General features: G+C 41.6%; 1 protein-coding gene across 2 annotated transcripts in view; it reads right to left on the minus strand.

Annotated features, from left to right (window-relative positions):
• LYPD6 (LY6/PLAUR domain containing 6) overlaps window positions 1–19,666 on the minus strand; it is a 73,630-nt gene extending 53,964 nt beyond the window's left edge. Inside the window, exon 1 of one of the 2 annotated variants that reach the window (XM_048485682.1) lies at window positions 19,496–19,666. The gene's annotated coding sequence lies outside the window, so the exon portion shown is untranslated. The remainder of the gene's footprint in view (window positions 1–19,495) is intronic. The other variant, XM_048485681.1, reaches the window with a different exon arrangement.
• Between the last annotated feature and the right edge of the window lie 7,149 nt (window positions 19,667–26,815).

Genomic DNA, 26,815 nt, shown 5'->3' on the forward strand with positions numbered 1-26,815 from the left:
AGGCAAGATCAACAGCTACACATACACATGCACTCTCTGGTGTGCCCCCTTCCCCCCACCTTATGGAATGGCCAGCCTAAGGATGTCCGGAAGGTTCCCTCTCTCCCAGAATTCTGCAAATTATGCAAAACTATTCAGGAAGACATTTTACAAGATTATGCATGGGTTCCCTATGTGGTTTCCACTTGACTGCGGCCAAGTGAGGCTACTGGTCATGCCTGTTTTTAGAAAGTTGCTTGACAGCAGTTACCAGCCCAAGGAACTTCACTGCATGACTGAAGGTAACTTTACGTATGCAAGAAGATATTTCCCAACGATATGTTTATTTTAAAATGTATCCTATTAAATAGAACTTATTTCTGAAAGGTTGAGGAGTCACTATTACAGTTATGTGTGACCACATTCTGTCATTTTGTGAGTGGCTCTCCCTCCTGCAGCATTAGAAGTTCGTTTCAATTTGTGGTTGGCTATCTCCTCCTGCAATTGCACTCACCATGCTATATCAAAATTCTGAAGGTGCTCTCAGGCTCAAAATGGTTCTGGGCCTCTGCTATAGCAGAATAGTTCAGAAAGAGGCTTTAATGAAGGGGAAGGAACTGTGGACTATGCTACTGTGTATGCTACATACTATCTGCTGCTGTATATATTATCCTACCATATAATTTCTGGGACATGATTTAACATGTCAGACTTTAGCCTATTATGCATTTGTGGTCAGCCCCGTGAGGAGCGTACATTTATTTGGGGTCTGATTTCCAGTTGTGCACAGGTTTTAGCCACCTACGCAGGCAGGGAACGGCAGATCCCAAGAGCCCAGTATTGCTGGAGAGCAGGGAAAACTCAAAATTTCCCTCTTGATCCAGAGGGAAAGCGGAGGAGATGGCTCTGTATTACATTCACTTCAGCTTTTCTCTCTCCACCCTTTTGAAAGCAATCAATGGCCCCTTTTTTTGGCTTAAATGTCAGCATTCTATCGATTCAACAATATATCTTGCAAGTAAAGCAACCCTCCTAATTACTGCCCACCCTACCTCCCGATTCTGCTGTCTCATACCTTCTTTGTGTGTGTGTGTATGCATGCACACATGCATGTGTTTTGTTCAGTGATGTTTTTGCCTTTCTGCTCCTCTCCACTTTTCCCTGCATACTTCTGGGCAGGCATAACTAGCTCACCCGAAAGAGGGTTATGCAGGCAGTCCTAGGAGGCTGGGAGAGCCCAAGGCTGCCAAGATCTCAAAGCAGGGAGGATATAGGGTGGTTTGGAGGGGAGGAGCTCTGCTGCCACTGACAGGTGCTCAGGCAAAGGCAGGTCAATCAAGTCGCTGGCGCTCCATACTTTCACTCAGCATCAGTTGCCTCACCTGTAAAAAGGGGTGTGTCTTTCTTTAAAGATGGGATATGCATATTAAAAATTAATGAGGAAAAATGGCAGCCAGGCTCAGAGCAAACAGTGGGGTCTCCTTGCATGTAAACAGAGAGATGTGGAGCCCCACCCCCACCCCACCTCCGAGAAAATAGTCTCAGGGTAAGCATTGAATGCATAATGAGCCTTTGTTTCAGATTTCTGCAATTTTAATCCTGTTACATTGCTTTTAGGTTGTCCCTTTCTGTTGATTGTATTGACTTCCACTCTGTAATCTGCCTTGAATCTCAGTCAGAAGGGTAGAGTATAATTTTTTAATAAATAAAAATGATTGGTCATATGAAAAGCCTCAGCCTGAAAGACTGGACGGCTATTGCAAGTCAGAGTATGCAGTTTATACCGTAATAGATCAGTGGTTTTACTCCATGTAAAAGGTAGTTTCAAGGGTCCATTTGAGTGCAAATCTATTAAGAATGAACACAGTTGCTTCAAAACCAAAAGCATGGCTTGAATGCAACACAGCATTTCTATGGACAGAAGTATTTCCACCTGTGGGGTGGGACTCCTTATTTTATGCAATTCTTTAAAGTTCTGCACCAAAACACTAAAATTGCATGACTCTTCATACATCAAGAAAATTTCACACTCAGTTTCTGATCTGGAATTCCATTCAGTTTATGCAAAAGTAATAGATAAGCTTCAAACAGTGTTGTCTGTGGGATACCTGAAGCCTACACTGTGAACCTTACCTCTGTTAACTCCTTATCAAGTTAGACTACAGTGTTAAAAGCCTCAAGAATTAATTAGAAGGCAGGTTTCAATGCAATTGTTCCAACAGTGAATTATGCCCACTATTTCCTTTACAGTGTTTGCTATGAACCACTGACTGACTACAATGTAGAACAGATCTTTTCCAGTGTTCTGAATTAACTCTTTCCAGGGTGGGCAGAGGACTTCAAATGAATATGAAATATCAAGCACGCCAGAAGGCTAATTGCAAGAAATAATTCAGCTGCTATAATCTGAATCCAAATGTACATGCAGCAAGATTTTTTAATGACAATTAAGGCTTTCAGTATTTTCCTAAGAAGGGTATTTACTCAGAGGTAATTTCTATTCAGTTTAGAGTTGCCATCACCAGGTTAAATAGAAGAGTTTCGATTTATATTCCCCCTTTCTCTCCTATAAGGAGTCTCAAAGGGGCTTACAAACTCTTTCCCCTTCCCCATTCACAACAAACACCCTATGAGGTAGGTGGGGCTGGGAGAGCTCTGAAGAACTGTGACTAGCCCAAAGTCACCCAGCTGGCATGTGTTGGAGTGCACAAGCTAATTCGGTTCAGCAGATAAGCCTCCACAGCTGAAGTGGCAGAGTGGGGAATCAAACCCAGTTCTCCAGATTAGAGTGCACGTGCTCTTAACCACTACACCTTGCTGGCTCTTAAGAAATTCCTGGAGAATTTGAGGTAAAGCCAGGGGAGGAAGAAGTTTAAGGAGAGGAGAGAGACCTTGGCAGGGAATATAATGCCATAAAATCCACCTTTCAAAGCAGCCATTTTCTCCAGGGAAACTGATCTCTGAAGCCTGGAAATCACTTGTAATTCCAGATCTCCAGGCTACACCTGGAGGATGGAAATCCTAATTCCCTAGTATTTGTAATAAAGATAGCAGGCTCAGAAAGGGAATATGATACAGTAAATACACTATTGTATTCCTTTTTTATTTTTAAGTAGCACTGAAGAACAGAAACCTGAAGAACAAGTCTCAAGTTAAAATCTTGTAAAATTCAGGCTTTGAACTTAGCTGCCTTTTTTTAAAAAAAGGCTATCATTGAAGTATTTTCTCAAAGTGGAGTTTCATAAGAACATGAGAAGAACATAAGAACAAGCCAGCTGGATCAGACCAGAGTCCATCTAGTCCAGCTCTCTGCTACTCGCAGTGGCCCACCAGGCTAAATCCCCTGCCTAAACCTATAATGTTTCTCCTTAGGATGAAAGAGGACAAATTTTATGTCGACAGGAAAGTGGCTGTACCTCATAATGGCCTTTTCCACACAGCAGAATTATAAGGTCTTGAGGATGTCACAAAAAAGTGTTTTGGGGAAGAAGTTCTCACAGCTCTCTCCCTAAAATGTTTTTCTGTCATTTTATTTTTCTCACCAGGGGTTTTTTTTTTTTTTGGAAAAATCACTAAACTAGTGATTTTTTTTCCTGAAATAGGTTAAAGATGTCTCCTGCTTGCTTTGAAAAAAAAAATTCTCCCTCGCTTCAGCTCTTTTATTTTAATTTTTGCCACTTGACCCACCATTCTCCTGCCTCCACCATTTGGTGAAGGTTTCCCATGGAGGCTTCCTCTCCTTGAAGCTCATCTGCACATGATTTCACTGTAAAAAGTACACGAATAAGGTTTGTTTTGCCTGGCGATCCCACATACGTCGTTTTACTCTCTTTTTTTTGAGGGGTATGTCTGTGAAGCCATGACAACACAACATGAGTACCTGCAATATGCGCATATTTTTCCATTGGAAAAATTGGAAAAGTGCCCATATTTTTTCATGCTAAATATTTTGAAAGTGGAAAAACCTTGCCTTAAAAAGCATTTTACTCTTCTAAAAACAGTTAGTGAGAATTTCTTTTCAATTTTCCCTCAAATTTTCCAACTTTTCTGTTTGAAAAATTGGGGGGGAGGCCTCAGTTGTGTGAGGACCGGATTTAAAAACTTTTATTTCCATCTGGAAGTGTGAATAGAGGGCTTTCACATTTTAAATCATTTCACACAAATTGGCACAGTAATCCACACAACCACCAAAGGAAAAGTACCACCAAAGGTAGCTCTGTAGAGCAGACTACCACTAAAGCCACCTAGCAAATATGTGCCAGTGAAGTTTTAGCTGGTGACTGGTAGTTATAGGATGTGGGTCCAATCATGGCTGCACTGAGTCTTCAACTTAATTGAGAACAGAGGGTTCTGACTCCATCAGGCTACTCAGAGAGGATGCAGAGGCCAGAGATGTAATCAAATATGTTTTCGTCAAGTTGGGGGTATATGACCTGCACACAATGAGCCCACTGCTTTTCCTGTTAAACCACGAGTGGGGACTCTCACAGAGTTCTTTTTTTTTCTGTTCCATTCAAGACTCTTCAGATTTTAACTGCAAAAATCAAGAATCCAGAAGGGACCAAGAAAATCCTTGGCATGGGTACCATGTTGGAGATTGCTGGTTTAGAGAATGGACATTCTGAATGCAGCTCACCAGTTAAGAAGTATGACCTGCTCAGATCCAGACAGCTCCTTTGTTTTTACAGTCTGAAGCAAACAGCAAACACAACAAGTTTACTAAGACCCTGGTGGACCACTATACATGACTGGAAGGCATTGGTTGGCTTTAATGGGTCATTAGATGAATAGGTCAGGCTTAGATTTGTAATAAACTTGCTAGAAAAGTGGAAAATCCAATACAGAAAAAAAATGCAGGGGATATGCACTCTCAAAGGAAACAGAAATTTCTCTAATACTGGGCAGAAGCCAGTTCTATTTTTATCTGTCCTCATGTTCTCCTATGCACAATTAGCCAGACCAGATTGTGGCTTAAATTGAATCCCATTTAGAAATATATGCCTTTCATTTTTTCCATCTGAAACACCGAGATAACAGTATTTCCTAGCTACACTAATAAGGTACTTGGATGGTACAGCCTAGGACTATAATGAAAGGAAACCAATACAGATGGCTGCAGCTTTTCTAAGAACCTAAGAGCAGCCGGGCTGGATCACATCAAGGATCCAGCTAGACCGACAAGCCAGATGAACAAGGTCTCCCACAGGAGGGGAAACAGGCTCAAGCCACCCCTTGTTGCTGCTCCTTTCAGTCCCTGGTATTAAGAGGGATATTGCTATTGACCAAGGAAGGTCACTTAGCTTCATGCTAACAAGCAGACATGATTAGATCTATCCACCTATTCATTTGAAAAGACAGCCATAACTTCTAATATTTTTAGGGAGTGGAACCAGGAACAATTTTGCAAACATTCCTCCATAGCCACTCCCCCACCCGAACTCCCCCTGAAAAACAAAGCTCCTAAAATATATTCCATTTACACCAAGGGTAGGCCCACCATTCTTAAATCAAACAATTCAAGAAAATACACACTGGAAAACTTGATGCCCTAAGAAAATATGGAAAATATGACTCTTAGTGAGGACATACGAAGGTCAACTGTTAGTTAGTTCTGCAACTGTTATAGCTTTAAAAAGGGCTTGGACAGATTTATGGAGGAGAAGTCGATCTATGGCTACCAATCTTGATCCTCCTTGATCTCAGATTGCAAATGCCTTAGCAGACCAGGTGCTCAGGAGCAGCAGCAGCAGAAAGCCATTGCTTTCACCTCCTGCATGTGAGCTCCCAAAGGCACCTAGTGGGCCACTGCGAGTAGCAGAGTGCTGGACTACATGGACTCTGGTCTGATCCAGCAGGCTAGTTCTTATGTTCTTATGTTCTTATGTCACTAAACCATCGTTAGTAAAGATTAATATGAACCTGTTGCCCAGTTTCAAAAGGGCTCATTTATATTCTTTATTTGTAAAAGAGGTTTCATTCCATAAAGCTTGGAGTTGCCACCAGGCCAGTTCTATCTATATATATAAACATGAAATACCACTCACTGACTGACTGACTCATCAAAAGAACTCAAAAACCACAAACTACAAAGTTGAAATTTGGCACACCAGTTCGTTATGTGCTTCAGGTGCTCGCTAAGAAAGGATTTTCCAAAATATTCACTTCCACTCGACTTATTAGATATTTACTGTTCAACTCTGGCCATTTGCACGAACATTCTAAGGGTGACAGTTAAACCCCACGAGTTTCATGTCCTTCAACATGGTATTTTCGATGGTTTCTGAGTTCTTTTGATGAGTCAGTCAGTGAGTGGTATTTCGTGTTTATATATATAGCTTCATTTCACAGGACATTTTAATGAAGGGCACTTTGAAGCTCTAACTCCATTTGTCGCATCGACAAGTTCTGCGAATGCCCACCAAACAACAAGCACAATTGATCCAATGGTGCCCCAACTGCATTCTAACACCGCCCTCATCAACGCATACGAACCTGTTCCTTCTGCTAAAACCGCTAAAGGGAGAAGAGCAGGGGTCCCCAAACTACGGCCCGGGGGCCAAATGTGGCCCCCTGAAGGCATTTATCCGGCCCGCCAGGCATGGCGGCGATGGCTCCATTCATGTGCAGTGGGGGCTCGAGGGAGAGGAGGAACCGGCCCCAACGGCTGTTGATTGCAGTTACATGATGGCACCCCCAAATCTCCATGAATTTTCTGACCCAGAGTTGGAAACCTTACATGTGGCAACGCCTGCTCCGCCCTTCCCTCTCAGCTACTCCATGTGTTGCTCTCAGGCTTTCTGTTCCGCCTCACTCCCATTGGCATCAGCCAGGCTGGCGAATCGCTCGCTGGCTGCTAGGGAGGAAAGAACCCAGGAAGATACCTGATCCTGGGTTAGATGGAATGCTTCATTGGGAAAGGTCCGTTGTTTTTTTTTACAGGGGAAGGTATTCCACAGCCTCCCCAACAATATTTGGAGCCCACCCTGTACTTGACATACTTTGGTCACTGTTCTAAAAATAGACCATGACAGAAAGGCTGAAAGGTGAAATCAAACATTTTACAATCATTTGTGCATAGGAATTTGTTCATAGTTTTTTTTAGTCCGGCCCTCCAACAGTCTGAGGGACAGTGAACTGGCCCCCTGTTTAAAAAGTTTGGGGACCCCTGGAGAAGAGGAATTAAACCAGTGGTGGGATCCAAAAATTTTAGTAACAAGTTCCCATGGTGGTGGGATTCAAACTGTGGTGTAGCACCAATGGGGCTGGGCTGGGTGCGATGGGGGCGTTGCCAGGCATTCTGGGGCGGGGCATTCCTGGGCGGGGCTGTGGCAAGGACGCAGCTGCTGCACAAGTCCTTGGGCGGGAAATGAATGCACGCAGGCGCAGGCTGCCACCTCCTGCTGGACTGCTTCAAGTTCTGCGCGCTACTGCTGAGAGGAGGGACATAACTAAGGCAAAAATCACGTGGCAAAATCACCAATTAGTAACCCCCTCTCGGCACAAACAAATAATTAGTAACCTACTCTCGGGAACCTGTAAGAACCTGCTGGATCCCACCTCTGAATTAAACGCAGAAAGCGATTTACACATTGCATTAGAAAAAGACAGCTACAGGAAGCTGCCGCAAAATATGCGAAAACCAACCCATAAGTCCACAGACAGGCTGTGAGGAAATATGATGCATGACACCCCAAAGTTCACAAACAGGCTGTAAAGAAGTATGCTGAATGTCACCCCAAAATTCATAGAGAGGCTGTGATGAAGTATGCGTAATGAAGCACAGGTATCCTGCTAGTAATGTCATATAACTTCAATGCCAAGTTCAGCAGCATCATAAACTCAAGTCATAATAAGCTTATATGTTCCCTGGAGATCGATGGTTGTTCAAAACTGTCCAAGGCAAGCCTCAATTGCTACCCTATTATTTCCAACTCCATTTATGAAGCATACATATAGCCTTGAATACATGAAGCTGCCTTATACCAAGTCATGTCAAGATCAGAACTATCTACCCTGATTGGCATTGACTCTCCAGGATCTCATTATAATTATTCTTTTTGGCAGAGAAGCAGGGTTGAACTTGGGCCTTCAGCAGGCAAAGTGAAAGGTCTGCTGCTGAGCCACAGCCCCTTTTCCTGAAATTATTCTATGTATATTATTAATTTTTTGCAGTTCGATAACTGTAACAGGCTTTACATGAGCAGACAACAACAACATAATGAGACACTACAGATCAGTCAGAAAACTTTCTTTCAATACATCCACATAAGGAAACAGGTCACAAGAGCACACTGCATACATTTGCAAGTGGTCTTTTAAGCCATCAGAAATCATGCAGTTAGAAAATGGTTTAAAGAGGGACCCAGGGAAAAATCCAGGCCATATTTTTGGCATAACACTTGGCTCAGATGCTCTCTGCCTATAACCTAACCTAAATCCAGCCTGAAGTCATACCAATTCAAATATCACTCCTTGCAGTTTGACAACCTGTGCAATCCCACAGTTTGCAAGGTCCTGATCTACAATCGAGACATTACTGGTGCAGAATAACAACTTTCCCAAAGTTTCCCAGCTTTCAAGTTTCCCCTGGGAGTTCCCAATGTACATCTACCTGACCGTCCTTAAGGCAGACTCAGAAAGAATATATATTTTTTGTAATTAGGCTCCTACTCCAGCACCAGAGAATTTTTCTCCAGGTCAGAGTCTGAAACCTGTAATCAGCCTAAATGGGAGAAGAAGACTGAATAAAGGCTGTGGGGAAGGTTTCACTTCCTTTGCCTACACATTCAAGTTTAAATGTAAAAGGAACTATTGTGCCCCCTGATTCAGGAGCTTAGGAAAGGTGGGAAAATCTCACACACCACTTCATGTTTTCTCGTGCCTGCTTTACAAACACAAATTTAAAACTGACTAATTTTAATTTAGTAGGGAGCCTCCCTGAAGTTTGGAACAGAATCTCTTCAGAAGAGAAGAGAAGAAAAGTTTGTTTAATACCTCCTGTTTCTCAACCTTAAGGAATCTCAAAACAGCTTATAATCACAACCCCTTCCTCTGTTATACCCTGATAACGTCGTTCAAATTGCATTTCAGTTTTTTTTTAAAAGTTAACTGTGTGTTTTTCAGTAGAAACAAATAAAAAACAAAATGTGAAAAAGGTTAATAATTTATACAGAATATTTTTAAACGAAACTAAATGGCCCAAACATTTCTGGGGGAAGCCTTACAAGCTACATTTTTAAATCACTCCGTTACACACCATTCAAGAAAGCCACCCAGAATGTACTGCAAAATAACACCTCAGACACAAATATATACCTATCCTACAAGAGAACTGCCACACAATTAAATGGTTTAGAAGTCTTATTTAAAGAATGTGACTATCTGAGCAGAGCTAAGGTATCTAGACAATGAAACACATATCGTAATTAGAAAGATTTTCCAATTATTCAAAATATCCCAACTTTCTGCTAGGATCAGCTTCTGCACTGTTTTAGCATTTAAGCAATACAGCCATTTACATATTCAACTAATTAACTGTGCAGCTAGCAATTAATATTATGCACTTGATAATGCTTGTTTTGGAGTGTGTTTGGAGATAATTGGAGTGTTTTGAAAAGCTACAGAGGTGCATGCAATGCTAAATGGAGATCTTAGAAGCTCCACCAAACAAACAAGAGAGTTGTTTCTTTCAGCCATGATGTGGAGAGAGACAGAAGCAATAGGATACCGTTATTAGGCTGGGAAGTATTTGTAATAAGTATTCACAAGGAAGCTTTTTTGTGATAAGTATTCCCAAGGAAGATTTTTACGACACTACGCAGTCATACATTAAAAGAATCTTAACGATTTTTAGCAATTCGTATGCAAATGCATGCATATTTAAAATTACACTATTAAATATTTGTTTTTAGGTGACATCTGGTACAACACAACAGCATCTTGGAAATATGCTCCTTCACCACCCAAACACACACTCATCTCGAAAGATGGTACCTGCTCCCATCCACAATTCACATAATATATATTTTAACTGTCCAACGGTCTGTTAAAAGAAGAACCCCTTCTAATCAGTCAGAAGGTTTCTAATAGATCAACACTGCAGTCACATTAAGCAGCAATAACCGATTTTTCAAACAGGGGGAAAAACGGAATACCTTTACTTGAATATGGGGGGGCGGGGGGGCGGGTCACTGATTTCCTCTACTCACTTTACAGATTAACACTGGAATGAACAAGACTTTTGAAGATGAAAGCTGCCCATGCTATTAAGATCCTATTTTACAAGGCCCAATACAGGGGTGGTCGCTGGCATTTGTAAACAGCTTCTTGAGGAGAAAACTAGATCGGTTGCACGATCAGTTGCTGACAGATGGCTACACTTGCTCCTTATTTTACCCCTCCAAGCAAAATAGGCCAGGCCACCCACTTCCATCCTTCTACTTAATTGCTAAGGTTCCCCATAGTGTCTAAGGAATAGCTATTGTTGTCCTAAAACAGCCTTGAATGGGCAAGTGTCGATTAAGACTGGACAGCAAAGTGCAATATCCAAGTACCCTAGAAGTAACTTAAGTTACTTGGACTAAGCAAAATTTCTGGCTAAGTATACCCGCTGCTTTAGCAGTTGGCAGGGTAGAATAATAAGTTAGTGAAAATTAATGGCCAACATTCTGGCAGCTCTGAAACATCAGCAACATGATTATTCAGCTGATTCGAAGTAGCTTACCACATGAAAGCAAATGACATACATAAACCAGTTAAATACAATCAAAGCTTTATTCCACTCACGTGCCAAGGGTTTTAACAGCAGTACTAAGAGTGCTTTCTGCACATAACAGTTGTGGTTCACATCTATGTACTCCTGATCTAGTGATAAAGGTCTTACACAGTGTTATACTTAAAGGTCCCTACGGTTGCAAGTACAAACAAGTTTTCCTAACCATCACCCCAAAACCAGAGATTGTTAAACACCGACATTGTTCTTGCAATAAAACACTGCGCGAAGTACAGAGCACTTAAACACTTCGCTGATTAATTCATAAAGCTTTGGGGCAATTTCCATTAGCTGAAGCTTTGGTTGGGCTACCTAATTATACCTGATAGGACAGTGAAGAGGTTAGCAGCATATTAAGACTTTAATATAAAAGCAAATCTGAAACATTAAATTCAACTTCCATGGCAGCAAGCCACATCAGATGCCTGGATCATTCTGCAGCATGCTCACCAAAATTCCACATTCATGATTTCCATCGCTTTTCAATGAGAGTTGAATTGTATCCAATCTATTGACGTCTGCTCTAGTGCTATTTATTCTGATCCTTGACCAAGCTTGTAACTGCTTATCACCAAGAATATCATTCATTGACGCATACTGATCTGTTCGCCTGGAAAGTACCAGGAGTCTTGACAAAGCAAAACATAAATAAAATGTTGCTTTTTAATGCAAAGAAGTAGACATGCCTGAACTAGAAAGCCATTCTGAATTCATTTACCATTTCAATTAGATCCCATGTAAATTATATCCAGGCTTTTTCATGTTTTGGAATTGTAGTTTTTCATAGAAAATCTTTCGCCATTATTAGATCCATAAAGAACTCTTGCCACATTGGCCAGGATCTCAACAGAATTCCAGTCAGCCACACCTCCAAGACCAGGGGTCGGCAACCTTTTAACACCCAAAGAGCCATTTGGACCTATTTTCCACTGAAAAGAAAATGCTTGGAGCCGCAAATACATTTTGACATTTAAAATGAAGATAACACTGTATATATTGTTTTGTTACCTTTATGGTTTGTATAAACAATTATAGTGTGTTATGAAATCCATGAAGTGCTACATCACCATCACTGGCCAACCAGGCAGCTGGGACAGGAAAGCCGGAAGTGGCTTGGGATAACTGTCTCAGGCTGTGCCTCTCTAGGAACGGGGACTCTTTCCCATTAACCCTTAGGGCGACTCTCCGAAGGAGGCTGAGAGGACCCAAGCCACGGGGAGCCGCAGTACAAGGACGAAAGAGCTGCATGCGGCTCCGGATCCACAAGTTGCAGACCCCTGTCCAAGACTGTCTGGATCCACAGTTCATGGGCAAGTTACTCTTAAAAACTGAGGTTCCTCTGAAATTGTATCCCAAGCAGCACAAAAAGCTACAGCTGGAAGACCCCAAAAAGGTTGCTGCTGGGTCAGACCAAAAGATCTATGTGTTCCTTTATACTGTTAACCTCAGAGGCTAACCAAATATCCCTGAAGACCTACAAGCAGGGAACAGAGGCCAAAGTCTCCTGTCACTTTTCTATCCCAGCTACTTACTTAGGAGATCTACTGCCCTAAGGAGATCCCATTTAACCATCAAAGTCAATAGCCATTTCTGGATTCATGAATTTCTGTAATAACTTAAAAGTAGCAGCCCTTGCTAGATTCCATGGCAGCCCTCAACTTCACTGAATGCCTCCCCATTCCAGTATTTTGAGAGAGGAAGGAAAAGTTCTCAATTCACTTTCTCAGCACCATCCATACTTTGCATGCTTCCATCATGCTGCTTGCCTTAGTCCTCTTTTTGGGTGGGCGGAAGGGGATTGAAAGTCTCAAACTCTTTTGTAGTTCCTCATAGGGCAGATGAAATGTCATCATTTTGGCTGCAGTTTTCTGCACTTTTAGCAGCACTGCAATATCCTCTTGAGGATGGGGTAACCAGGACTATACACAGTATTCATGGGGCCATACCACAGATCTATACAAGGGATTTATATTATTGTCCTTTTATATTCATTCTTTGCCTTGATAATGTTTTGCTATGTTACTATATTAATACAACACTATTCAATTGATGAATTTAATTTTTAAAAATGGTGGGGGAAGCAAAGGCCACTGCAACAGCAAGGCCTCCCAGGAATCCTTTGAGTCCACCAGCTAATCTGCCATTTTCTGGCTGCAGGGAGAAGCAACCAGCGTAGAGTGACCTCTTTTATTTCCTTCCACATTTCTACTATCGGACAGAAAGGGGGGTAACAAAAATTAATGGTCCCAAATTTTGAGGACTCAAAAATTATGTTCAAAAAAAATATCCCAAAGTGGAAACAACACTGCTGAAAGATCATAACAAAAACAGTGGCCTAGCAGAAATTCACATCTGAAATTATTACATCTTAAAGCTATACTAAAACTGCTCTTGTTAAATACACATCTAAATTACATTCAAAATCTATCAGGATTTTATTCACCATTATATACGAGCCCATTACAATCCCTTAATTTAAAAAGCACTGCCAATGAGTTAATTCTATAAAGGATATGCCAATAAAGAGGGGAAATGTGGACATTTCCCAAATGGTTATTGCACAGAACTATTAATGATCAATAAATCTTAATCTCAAAATGTTTAATCTCTGGTAAAAGCCAAGAAAAGATTCATTTTATCCAGATGCTGCTCTGTATAAACAGACAAGTAGGTCTGTCAGTGCCTGAATGGGGCATGGCTTAGGAGCACCATGTATCTAGTAAGTAAAAAAAGAACAGTATTTACAGAAGCCACCACTGACGTAGGTATAGATTTTTTATGGGGCGGGTTCGGTGACTGAGGGCTTTCCAGCTGTTCCATTCCATGCACTAAGCAAGTCGGACATGTAATGGCAGGGGTTTGAACCTGAGAAACCCCCCCCCCTTACCTACGTCCCTGGAAGCCACCCAAAGGGAAATGGAAGTGGGCGGAAAGCAGGACAAGCAAACAGCTGGGTATCATGTGAATTCTGCTGGTGGAAGCAGACCCTTTTCCTTCTCTGAAGAAGTCCCTAAGACCACTGCCTCCCAAAATTCACTGGTGAATCAGGCAGACAAGGAACCATACAGACTCGAAAGCAGCAACAAAGATGGGAATTAGGTAAGACAGTCTCTCCTCCCTTGCCCATTGGTGGGCCACCTAAAGAATAATACATTTTATTTCCTCATCTTGCTTACTGTCACTGCTCTAAGAGCTTTTAAAATACTCCAAAAGCTATTGCTTCCTTCTTTTCCTTTGTAACTGAGAAAATGTTTGTTTGGGATCATTTTTTTAACATTTCGAAGCTGTAGGAACCTCTCTGCGTGATCCATGCCTAAGGCTGAATAACAAAGATGACAGAATATAAAGTATGTCCCCTGTTGGAAACCAAGAAAGAAAAAATAAGTTTTAACTACCTATTTTGCCAGCCCTAATCATATCTAATAAGCAGGAAGGTATGTTCTGCTCTACTAAAAATACAGAATCACTGTCAAATTCAAAACACACTTGATTCCCAAAAGGAGATTTTACCCCAGTAGCACAGAGCGGTAAGCTGCAATGCTGCAGTCCAAACTCTGCTCACAACTCGAGTTCAATCCCAACAGAAGGCGATTTTAGGTAGCTGGGTCAGGTTGACTCAGCCTTCCATTCTTCCAAGGTCAGTAAAATGAGTATCTAGCTGGCTGGGGATAAAATGTAGACAGCTGGAGAAGGAAATGGCAAACTACCCCATATACAGTGTGGCCCTATTGAACGTGATGCTGTTACATCACCCATGGGTCAGTAATGACTTAGTAACCTTTGGCAACATTTAAATGTTCCCAGAATAAGAAGACAACTGTTTTTATCACTTCTCTAAAGTCCTTGATTTTCTATTGTAAAAACTAAAAAACAGCACATTTATAAGTATTTTCTTGAACAGGAAACAGGTCTGACAATATCATTAAATCCAACCAGGCATATAACATATATGCAACACACAACAATTATTTAGACCTGCAAAAATTACTGTGTGTGTTTCTGCAGCTAGTGAGAAAGAAGAAATTTCTGTATGAATGAGGGGCTAGATGTACCACATCTCGATTTTCTTTATGTGATCTACTGATTTGTTTCCTGTAATATTCATAATTACAAGTAACCACACAAAGCCTCAGTTGCCTCATAACTCTCACAATTTTGGTATATTAATTTTTAGTTCCCCACAGTTCACCAAACAATGGACTTGGGGCCTCAAGGGAAATCGATCGTGATTTCTGTTCATATAATCAGCATGGTCCTCACAATTCGGTTTTCAAGCCATATTGGTAAGGTTATTAAAATTCAGTTTAATAATCCCCTCCGGGTGAAATGAGGATTACATTTATTTCTGTATTTATTCCCCAAGGAGATGCAAAGCTAAAGAGTTTTCCCCTCCTCCATTTTAACCTGATAACCACCGCCCTGTGAGATCGAATAGGTTAACAGAGAATGACCTCCCCAAGGAAACCCAGACAACGACATGGCAAAGAAGAAATTCAAACCTGGGGCTAGCAGATCCTAGTGCAAAGTTCTAATCACTTCATCCCACTGTCTCTTACCTGTGGCTCAGTTGACAGGACTGTCTTAAAGTAAATTGGTTATCAAATATGCCTAGCTGGAAGTCACTGATTGAAAGCTAAAAATTGACATTTTGTATGTGAAGTCCCCATCCCAGTCCAAAGAACACTGTATGTTCACAGCCATACTCACAAAAACATGGAGCCTGAACTGGGGCACTTGGAGATCTCTAAAAGATAACTGGAGGAATTTTGCATTTTTGTCCAATTTTTTGATGTGATAATCTTAAACGATCACATTTGTTTATCATCCCCTTTTCCCCAGGATCTTTAGGTAGTGTAAATCATTCCTCTCTCCTCGTTTTTATCTTCAACCAACGCAAGAAGCAAGCTAAGTGACGGGCCCAAGGCCATCTGTCAAGTTTCTTAGACACGCAAAGTGCTGAACCTAACTATTGCAACACTGTACACCACCCCTATTTTCCAACACTATTTTTGATAGTCAGTTCAGCAGACTTACCTATGGAAATTCATTTTCACATGAAGGTTGCATTTGGGTGGTGTGGGGGGAACACCTGAAGCATTTTTTTACAAAATGGACAAAATCACCACACAATACAGATTTTATCTGCAGATAGGAAACATACATTACTGGCATCTGACTTTAAAAACCTCAAAATTCTGAAAGTCTTAAACCTGCATAAATGCCATCTCCCTGGCCCCAATTTCTGAAAGCAAAACAAAACTTATTCCATAGGCTATTAAGCATATCCTTATGGATCTGTTAATGAAAAAGGTCACTGAGTTCAATAACTGTACATTAGTTGTATTTACACTCATTAGTCACATGCTAACTAGATATTTCCCCCTTTCAGTTACCCAGATGAACACTTAATTATTGAAAACACTAGCTAAACTAATTGTGTAGCAACACGCATGTGTGTGTGCCCTCCTGTGTGTATAACCCACTGTCCACTGGTTCCAAAAGAATCCTTCGTCACTGACATCAGTAGTTAGCACGCATTTTGAAGTGGGAGCCACTTCCAAATTTACTGCTCTTTTCAGGATCCACTTGCAAAGCAACTCTGCAATATTCCCTCCCTCCCCAACATAAAGTGAAGAAATCTTCCATCCACCAACGCCAAAGAATTTTCTGTTTTATTTTCCATATTTATCATTTATAAATCTATAGAATTTCAGAGCAACAGCTGCATATCAAAGCCATTTCAAACTTTAATAATAATTGTGTGCCATCAAGTCACAATTGTGACACCAGTTTTTCAAGTTAACAGACTCATGGTGATGCCAGATTTTCAAGCAGGTAGTTTGCCGTTGCCTTCCTTTGCATAGCAACCTTAGATTAACGTAGTGGTCTCCCATCCAAGTAGTAACCATGGATGCCCCTGCTTAGCTCCCAAGTTCTGATGAGATTCGGATGCAGTATCAGGCTGATTGCTTCAAACATTATCCAAAGAAATCCAGACTTTCATCTCCCAGCTTTTGCTGTTCCTCCTCTCCTTCCCTCTTAGCCTTGTAACCCACCAGTAACAGTCAAGACTTGACTCATAGTTCAAGAACCACTGATTTACATCAATGAACGTATTGTGACTGTAGACTACACACACATATAACACTAGTCCAGCCTTTTGGAAGTTATTAAAGTAGCTCTAATTGATGTCAAATTGTGTGCTGCAGAATTAGAACATGGAATATATCCAGGTTTATAGATAACATTGTGCATCTTGTACAACTTGCAACTTGATTCATAAATACACCAAATCTATTTGATAGATGAGCTGCTATGCAAAGCTCTGGAACTACAATATGCTTTTTTGTAATCGTACTATTGCCACTGAAGCATATTCTCAAGGACTGTCCAATCCTATCAGAAATAACACTTATAACAATGCATTTGCATAGAGATTTCAAGGCACTGCACATTCATTACTTTGTCGTTATCCTTGCAACAACAAGGTAAGGCAGATCAGCGTTATTATCCAAATATTGCAGTTAGAAAGCTGAGGCAGATTCCAAACATTGTTAGATATGGTATTAATGTTGCACTACAGTCATAAATAACCTCCTGGATGGCCTTGTCCACACAGTAAAATCCAGTTGCGAATGACTGCTTAAGTACAACAATAGTACAATATCTGGTTATGAGTGCAGGCAGGTTTGTGCGGGAAGAATGGTGGCCAAGGCCACAAAAGCAGGTTAATGGCAGAGGCTGGATTCAAACTGAGGACTTCCTGATTGGTAGCTCATCCAGTTTATCACTGCAGGTCATTGCCATATTCATCAACAACCTAAATATTAAACACTGCCAGAAAGACAACAAAGCCACATCTGGTTCTGCAAGAAAAGCTGCTGGCATACTGCTTTGATCAATAGGGCCTCATCCACACGGACATTAATGCAACCTTTCAAGGTAGCTCCCTGCCTGTCCACAAATCCACCATACATTGGCATGATGAGGTCTTGTTAACATGAGGACCTGAAAAATCTGCTTAGTATCTGTCCCCTATCACCACCCGCCTTTAAAAAAATTGTAACATCCAGCCTGGTAATGATTCAGAAGAACCCAAAAGCTCACACCGTTACATGTTGTTGGATAGGCTTTAATAAAGGTATCACATGGAATGTGCTCATGGCTTTCTAAAATAACTGAACTCACTCACTGGAAATGAGACATATGAATCCCCACCCCAGAAAATTATGAGAAGCATATACAAAATATGTAAAGCTGATTATTCTGGGTTCAATCCAGCTGAATTAAGTAGTCTACTGATTTCAGATAAGTGAACTAAAATACATATATAATTTCCTCACTGAAACTAATGGGACTGAAAACCTCATGTCTATGGCAGGATCATTCCCATATTATCATACTCAAATATTTATTCTTCTATAAATTATCACTGCAAATAAAACCACACATAGATGTGTGTTACTAAGTTCATCATAAACCAACTTAGTGCTGATACTACACACCATCAATTTTAGGCCACATGAATTAAATGGATGCAAGAAATACAACGTACTCTTTGAAGTTTTATAGGTACAAAAATTCTAGTAAGCAGTCATGCACCTCAGAGACTTTTTGCGAGAAAACAGACTGTATAATACTGTCTGTACTGCAACACAAAAATAGTTTGTGAATCAGACTCGACCTGCTGCCCTATTACAAGACTACTACATGATTTATGATTCTCCCTGGTGATGCTTCACAGAACAATCAGCCTTCCATCACTTGAACCCTTAGAAATATTTATCAATTCTGTATGTAGGTTTGTTCTTCAAGGGAGAATAGTCCAGCTTCAGAGCAGATTTACATCAAACTGTGGGAAGCAACATGTGAAATTTGGAAGGAAAAGATATATCTAAGTCAAAAATTCAAAGCAGGTTAATGAACCTAACATTGCTGGCAAATTCTTGAAAATCTGGCCCAAAGGTAAACTGGCAAAGCAATAACGGGGGGGGGGGGGGGGGATTCGATATGATTGCTTATCTTTATTAAGTGCAGATCAATCCAAAAGATGCAGCCCTTTTAAAGTTCTCAAGACTAAACTGACATTGACACAAGTATTTGCACAGGTTCACTAAAATTAAGGGTTTCTTCACTTATATGTTTCCCGGGTACATGCTGACTTAAACTGAGCTGTAGTTTTACTAAAACAAAACATTTAGATACAATATAAAAAGACCCGCCAACAATATAAAAAGACCCGCCATCATATTTTCAAGGAAGGATTTTGAATGACTAACTTGTCCACCAGGCTGAGCAACATGTAGTCACTAGATACACAGCCTGTTCTTTATGCCACTTTATATAGACATTTTATGTATGTGTGTCGAGAGGTGCGGGGGAGGGGGGGAGATCTGTCTCCCGTGCAACGACGCGGTTCCCCATCTGCATCTCTCAGACTATGAACTTCTCCAGAAGAGGGAGTATTCTATCCTGCCCTTTAGCTGTCACCAGTTTTTGACCATGCACCCCCGATGACACTATTGCAGCGAAGCCCAGACCGAGGCGAGTGACCCGAGCGCGCACTTGGAAGCGCCGATCAACTACCCAAACATTTCATCTGTTGCTGCAGACTACGACGCCTGGAATGCAGCCTGCAACAAAGCCGCCTCCGAGGCGCTCCGCCGCGCTTCCCCCCTTGTGCAGATGACCCTCCGTTCCCTTTCGGGATCCCCTGAAAACCCGGACAGCAGCCTTACAACTCACCAGGTCGACGGCCGGTCCCCCGCCTCCGGCCAGCTGCCCCATCCCACGAGCCTACAATGCAGCCAAGGCAGGCGGCGTGCACTGCAGTCCTGCTACGGAACGTTCAGCCTCCCAGACACTCCAGCCGGCCAATCGGGACGCCGGCGGCCACGCTAAATTCTAAGCCCGCGTTGCCATTGGCTGCCCACTCAGCATGGCTTGGCTGATCAGAGCGCCGAGACAGAAGCAGGGCTTGTCCTTCGAGTTTAAAGGGAGAGACCAGAGGAGCGCGCCGAGAGGGAGGACAAGTCCTTACAGGGAAACGCTCTGCCGTTCAGATCCACCTCCAGCGCTGGGGCTCCTCGCTAAGCAAGGGATGGCATTTTCAACCCACTTATGCTTGCCTACCCTGAGTGGAACCCCAGGGACTCTTCCCAGCTATGAACGTATTAGAACTCTCTTAGGATTTTTATGGCACTGTAACTGTGATTGTCTTAGCAAAATCTCTGGCTCCTCACCTGTTGCAGATGCTAACCAGCATAGCTCAGCTGGGTTCTGGAGTCCCCCCCCCCTCCCAATCGGATCTGAATTTTACATAAATATATTTTGCCCTGTGTTTCTTGCATTTAATGATTCTTGGAAAGCTGTCATACTCAGGGGCATATCTACAGAAAATGGGGTCCCAGGCAAGAACTGAAATCGCCCCCTCCCCCCCCCCAAAAAAATCTGACAGGTCTTCCCCATCTTGGTAAACCAGCTCTCCAGCTGCTAGGTCTACCACTGATTTCAACCACAGGTCCTGGTTGAATTTATTTAGATAATTATACCTTGCTTCCATCACCACCAGCATCCTGCCATGGGCGACACCAAGCTGCATACAAAAGTATTATTTATCTCTTCCATTCAGTCCTTACAAGAAGAGGCTGAAAGAGAATGACAAAGTCACCCAGCAAGTTTCCATGGCAGAGTGAGGATTCAAACCTGTGGTTCCCAGATCCTAATCTGACACTCTAGTCTAAACCATGTATGTTTTGCTGGAAGTGGGGGAGGGGGGTGATTTGTGAGAGATGATGGTGACATTTTTTGGTAAATGTTTTGCTGGGGATGATTTGTGAGAGATTTACAGGTTTAATACTCACTTGCACTGGCTTGGAGCTGTTTCTCAGGCTAACAATCTACCTCATAGGGTTGGTGTGAGCCGGACAAAATTAGGAAAGAGTTGGTGGGGAGAGAGCCATGTATGTTTTGCTGGGGTGGGAGGTGTTTTTGTGAGCTGGTGCAAAAAAACCATTGTTTGGTCGTGGTGGGGGATAGTGGCCACCCATACAGGGGGGCGCCAAACTCAGGTTTGGTCCCTGGGCTCCAGTTTGCCTAGATACGCCTCTGCTATGCTCTCATCTAACACTATCAAATTATTATTGGCTTCATAATTTTAAAAGTGTATTTGATAATCATGAAGAATGCTTTTTATAGCCAAACTGTAACTTTAAAAATTAAGAGCAAATGGATGTTCTTTTCACATATCTTGGGGGGTTTCCTGAAAGACGGAGTGGAACTTGAGGGGGCTGAGGAAAATTAGGAGACAGGGGATGGAATGGATTTCCCCAGTACAGATAGACTGCAGCCCGACTTTGAAATTGTTTTGGAAAATTTATATTAAGTTAGTATTCTGGATCAAATACGCTTCAAGCCATAAGTGATTACAAAATGTAATAAAATAATTTAAAATCATCAAAAAAATTGGCAGTTCAGTTATTTAAATTTAAGTAGAGAGTTGATTTCATCTTGTGTTTATCATTTTGTGGTATAAAATTTACACTTCTGCTGCTTTATGGCTAGAACACGGAACACAGGTTGACTTGTTATAACCAAGTGGGCATCTAATGGGAATGTTCAGAGGGCAAGAGCATAAAAGCAGGTTACGATTCATCTCCACTCTCAGCCTCTGCAGTTCCAATCAGAGAAATAATAATACTGACCTCCCGCACAGGATTGTTATAAGGGTGGTTCAGATCATGAACACAAAGTGCTCTGAATATCCAAGCACACTTAAAAACATTTTTTTAAATTTTCCACAGGGAAGAAATGAGCACACCACAGGCCACCTCACCAAAGAAGTTTATTAGGCATTCAATTCAGGATGGAGGTTTTTGAGTTATCAGGAAAACTGGATGAGACTAGAAGAGACCCTCTAATCTAATCCAGCATGACTGTTGTATGTACTATTGTGAAGTATTATCCCAGAAATCTCTTTCACTGACTGCTGATATTGTCCCATGACTGGAAGCTCTGGAAGGTCTCTGTCTCCTATTGCAGCCACCCAGTTCAGCAAGAGCCACTCTACAGCTGGCGCCTGCCTCTGCCTTAATAGCTGGTAGCAGCCTGCATACCCCCACCTTGCTGCCTCTGCTAGCCCGAAGCCCTGGGGAGAAGGAGTGGGGTGGCCAGAATCTGGGCACCCCCAACCATGTGTCACCCAGGACACACGCCCTGGCTTTCCCCACCCAACTTACATCCATGGTCATACTGGCCCAACAACCCAGACTATCTTCTAGGGCCAACAGCAGACAATTCTCAATTTAGAGATTGGGTGTATACATTTGACACTTGATGAATAGATCGTTAATCTGGAAATTAGCATCTGCTCCATGGAATACCACAATTGATTAAAAAAATGATCATCCCAGAGCTCCTTCAAGTCAACATCTGAGAGCAGCTTTCATGTCTTAACATTTTCAAATAATGCCAACAACCATATTTGCCAGATGCAAAACACCAAAAGTCCACTGCCTTTGTATCTGGGGATCCCTAGTTCTGGAGGATTTAGTCCATTATGTATTTGATTGTCCATTGCATGTGGAATCCAAGGCTAAATATCTTGCTTGGTTCAAACCTCTATTCTGACAATGAGAAATTCATATTTTGTGATAAGATTCCATTCCAATGAGTACATTTCTAATAGAATTTCTTTGTATGACCTGGCAGCAAAGAAAATAAGGTCCAATATGGTTACCAACAGAGTAGTTTTTTAGAGTTGATTTTATTGTGTGTTATGTTTTATTGGTATATTGTTGTATACTTTATTTTACTATGTACACTAATAATGTTCTTGATATAATTGGTGATGTTTTTGTAATGGCCAGTGGCTACATACAAAAAGAATCATTCATTCCTACTGGTCCATCAAGGACAGTATGGTCTACTCAGGCTGGCAGTAGTTCTCTAGGGTTTTTCACATGACCTATGACCTGATGTTAAATGGAGATGCTGGGATTGAACCTGTGACCTTCTGCATGTCAACCAGATGCTCTGCTACTGATCCAAGGTGCCTTGCCAGCTCCATGATCCTCCTGTTCATTTTCCAGATCTCCAACATGAAAGGACTGCATACTGAGTATCCACTCATAGCATCTGAAGAAGCTGACACTAGACTGGTAGCATCTGAAGAAGGTCTCTCTAGTCTAAACCATCGAAGCTGATGCTAGAATAAGCTGTTGTTAGTCTTTAAGATATTGCAAGACTCAGGTGCTGTGTGGTTTCCGGGCTGTATGGCCGTGTTCTAGCAGCATTCTCTCCTGATGTTTCGCCTGCATCTGTGGCTGGCATCTTCAGATGATCCTCTGAAGATGCCAGCCACAGATGCAGGTGAAACATCAGGAGAGAATGCTGCTAGAACACGGCCATACAGCCCGGAAACCACACAGCACCCGAGTGATTCCGGCCGTGAAAGCCTTCGACAATATATTGCAAGACTCCTTTTTTTTTTTTTGCTGTGGCAGACAAACAGCTATCTCTCTAGAATAAAAATCCTTTGTTCTTACATTCTCCTCCCACCCAACAGACATTTCCAGCCATAAAAGCATTATTTTATTTAATAACCTACTATACATACTTGTATTTTCCAAAACCACAACCTCCATGGCGATAGTGTCTTGATCATGGAAAATTCGGGGCTGATGCCCTTCTCTGTGCAATCAGAATTCCTCTTTTAAGTTTCAAATATGCTGGAAGATGTTCCAAACAATCAGATCTTACAGACTCTTTTTTTCAGAAAACAAATAATGCCCCCAAACTTCTCACTACCCCTATTTCTCTCTTATATTTCTTTTCTTCCTGTTCTCTGAAACACACAGCTTCATCTGTTACCTAGTCTTTTGAGTTGTTCTTTGCATATGAAGTGGGCTCTACTCCATGAAAGGAGATTCTGGAATAAATTTGTATTGGTCTTGAAGGTGCCACAAAACTCCTGTTTATCCTTTCCCTCATTAATCATAAATCACATTCTGGCTCTTGCTCACAATGTCCTCATAGGCTTTGTCCTCTCCAACTGCAGGTTATGACATGTTTACAGTTTTATGATGAACCTGTAAATGCAGAAGCATAGTCCTGATTTCACTTAGGTGGCTCTGCCACATTTCTAGGTGAGGCAAACCAGAGTTCTAGTTTGGATCTAGACGCCCCACCCTGGCTGTGACCCTGCAGTAGCATTAAATACAGATACTGCCTAAATTATTTAAAAACAATATTCTGATTAATTAAACTTTGGGACTTTTAAAGTTTAACTAGCTTAAAGAGTAACGGTTGCTGAGGACATCGCTGAGACTGTGTAGCCAGTATTGTTAGGATACTGGCTACATCCACTCTGCCCAGCGTGCAAACTAAGTAGCTGCATTGATCCACCCAACAGTCTGAATTCCCAAAGCTCTGCACTATGCTTCATGCATAAGATCTGTGACTGACTCTCACAACATGTACACTTTTTTTTTTTACAACCAGCCAGAAAGGGACAAATATCATAAGACCTCCGTTCTAGGAAGATTTCTGACACCTCACTTTTTTTAGTATTAATAGGTCATACGTTGGATCCTTCAGCAGGTAAAGACCAGATTCACAGGACTGGAGTGTTCAACTATGTATGTTTAGCAGTACATAATTTTGTCCACGCAGAGAGTAAGAGTATGGATTCAGGCTGCTGAATTAGTCAGGAGAGGAAGTCAGCCAATTTCCACAACTAGTCCACAGGGATTTCTCCTTCAACTTGAGGAACATTGCAGCCAAACTACAGGCAAAAATCTTGTTCACTGTTTACGTTTCCCTCACAATTTCGTAAAGGTCATTTAAACTGAACATAAAATAAAAGGAGAATTTGGCACGATTGCCAGGCTTTGTTCATCAAAAAAAAAAGTCTATTTTCTTTAGAGTACTTGGATACTTACTATAATTTAAGTCAACATGAGTTGCCATCCTCTAGCTGAGTCGTGTAGATCTCCCAGCAGTACAGACTACACAATTCCCATGGAGAAAATGGCTGCTTTGGGGGATGGACTCTATAGCATTATACCCTGCTGAGATCCCTCACCTCCCCAAACCCTGTCCTCTTCAGGCTGCCTCCTAAGATCTCCAAGAATTTCCAATCTGGAGTTGGGAACCATACATTAACCAGTGCATACTGCAGCTGACTATAAAATATTAGCTTCTGAGATCTGATGAAATCGAGCTACACCATACTGCCTTCCCTCTCACTCATGTAACTGCATGTGCAACATCTCCATTTGATAAACTGTGGTGTGTATTTTCTTTGAAAAACCAACTTGACCAAGCAAACCACTCTCTCAGACTACAAAAGTCTGCGAGCCTCTGAGATGATCAAGAATATCCACTACAGGTTAGGCAAGGTTATTTGTGGGTTGGATCTCATTTCGATATATTTTCATTTAGTTTTTGATTCTCCCCCTAACATCAAAGCTAATACGCACAATCACTTTTTCATACAGACAAGTTACTGTTGAGTATATGACCTACATATTCACATTAGGTGTTATTCCTTATGGCATTTATTAGTGACATTTTGAGCAACTTAATCCTATGCATGTTACTCACCTGTAAGCCCCATATGTGGCTTACATTAATGTCTTGGCACATCCTCAGGGGAACTTTCTCTGAATGCTACTCTGCCCTAATCACTAATTTCCTTATAGGAAAGGTGTTCTGATTCCTTGACCGTTTGTCAGGATCAGTGGGGACCAAGTCCAGTTAGACCAGCTTGGCCACCAGCAGGCAGCAGGGTCATGGACAAATGGTATGGCCAGAAGTCAAAAGGATGAAGGACCAACAGACACCCAGTACAGAGCAGAGTGTTTTCATGCTGGACAGGTTGCTGGGACTCATTGGTGGAACTTACCCCTACCTGATTGGCTTTCTCAGACACTTGTCTTTGTCCCCATCTCCACCCCATCGAACACTCTCCTAAATATTCCTTTCCCTTCCTTTTGTTTTAAACCTGTGCCAGGTTGGCAGGATAGCAGCGGAGAGAATTTCTTAATAGTAGTAGCTGTGCAACTAGATCTGAGTCTGGTAGCATGTTTGAGACCAATAAGATTTTCAGGGTATGGGCTTTTGAGAATCAAAGCTCCTTCTACTGCAGACCAACAGGGCTACCCTCTCAAACTACTACTACTACTACTACTACTACTACTACTACTACTACTACTACTACTAGTAGTAGTAGTAGTAGTAGTAGTAGTAGTAGTAGTAGTAGTAGAAGAAGAAGAAGAAGAAGAAGAAGAAGAAGAGGAGGAGGAGGAGGGAGGAGGAGGAGGAGGAGGAGTCTGCCCACACAATAATGAAAAGCTGCTTGATAAATATTTTATATGCTACACTTATGTTCTTCTGTTACATACTTATGCTAGTTTCAAGCAGTACAAACTTCCTATGTGGAAATCACTTCTGTACAGAAAACTGCATACATTCCACATGTATAAACTACCTTATGTATGGGGGTGTATGTACAACAATGTGCCCATGTTCAAACTCATTGCTCATGATTTGAATAATTACCTACATGGGGATACCTTCAGTGTCAGGATTTTGCCATATATGAAGCAATGCTAAGCAGGCAGCTTCACAAGGAAAAGGAGACTTCATCTTCTATCAACCAATAACAAAGAACCTTATTTAAAAAACTTAATTCATCACTGGATTTCAAAGGGAGTCATGCTAGAACAGGTCCACATCAAATGTCACCATTATCCCCTCTTTTGTGTATGTCAAGTATACGCTTCTTCACTGCATTCAATATTTCTACAACATTTTCAGATTTTCTCAAATACAGGGTTGGATTGATTTCGTCTGAAAGCAGGGGACAGCCTTGGTGCATACCAATGGAGGAAAGAAAAATCCTTTTCTGTTAGGTAAAAAGTGTGGCACAAACACCTCATTCATTCTGTTTGAAATTTTAATGAAATGCCCTTTGTAAAAATCTCAAGATTGTTGTAGCTAAATGAACAACTCAAACAGCAGCTGGAAAAGGATGCCCTATTAATGACAACAAAGAATGGGAGG

Source organism: Sphaerodactylus townsendi, linkage group LG02, assembly GCF_021028975.2.
Source record: "Sphaerodactylus townsendi isolate TG3544 linkage group LG02, MPM_Stown_v2.3, whole genome shotgun sequence".
In the NCBI taxonomy this organism is placed as follows: domain Eukaryota; kingdom Metazoa; phylum Chordata; class Lepidosauria; order Squamata; family Sphaerodactylidae; genus Sphaerodactylus; species Sphaerodactylus townsendi.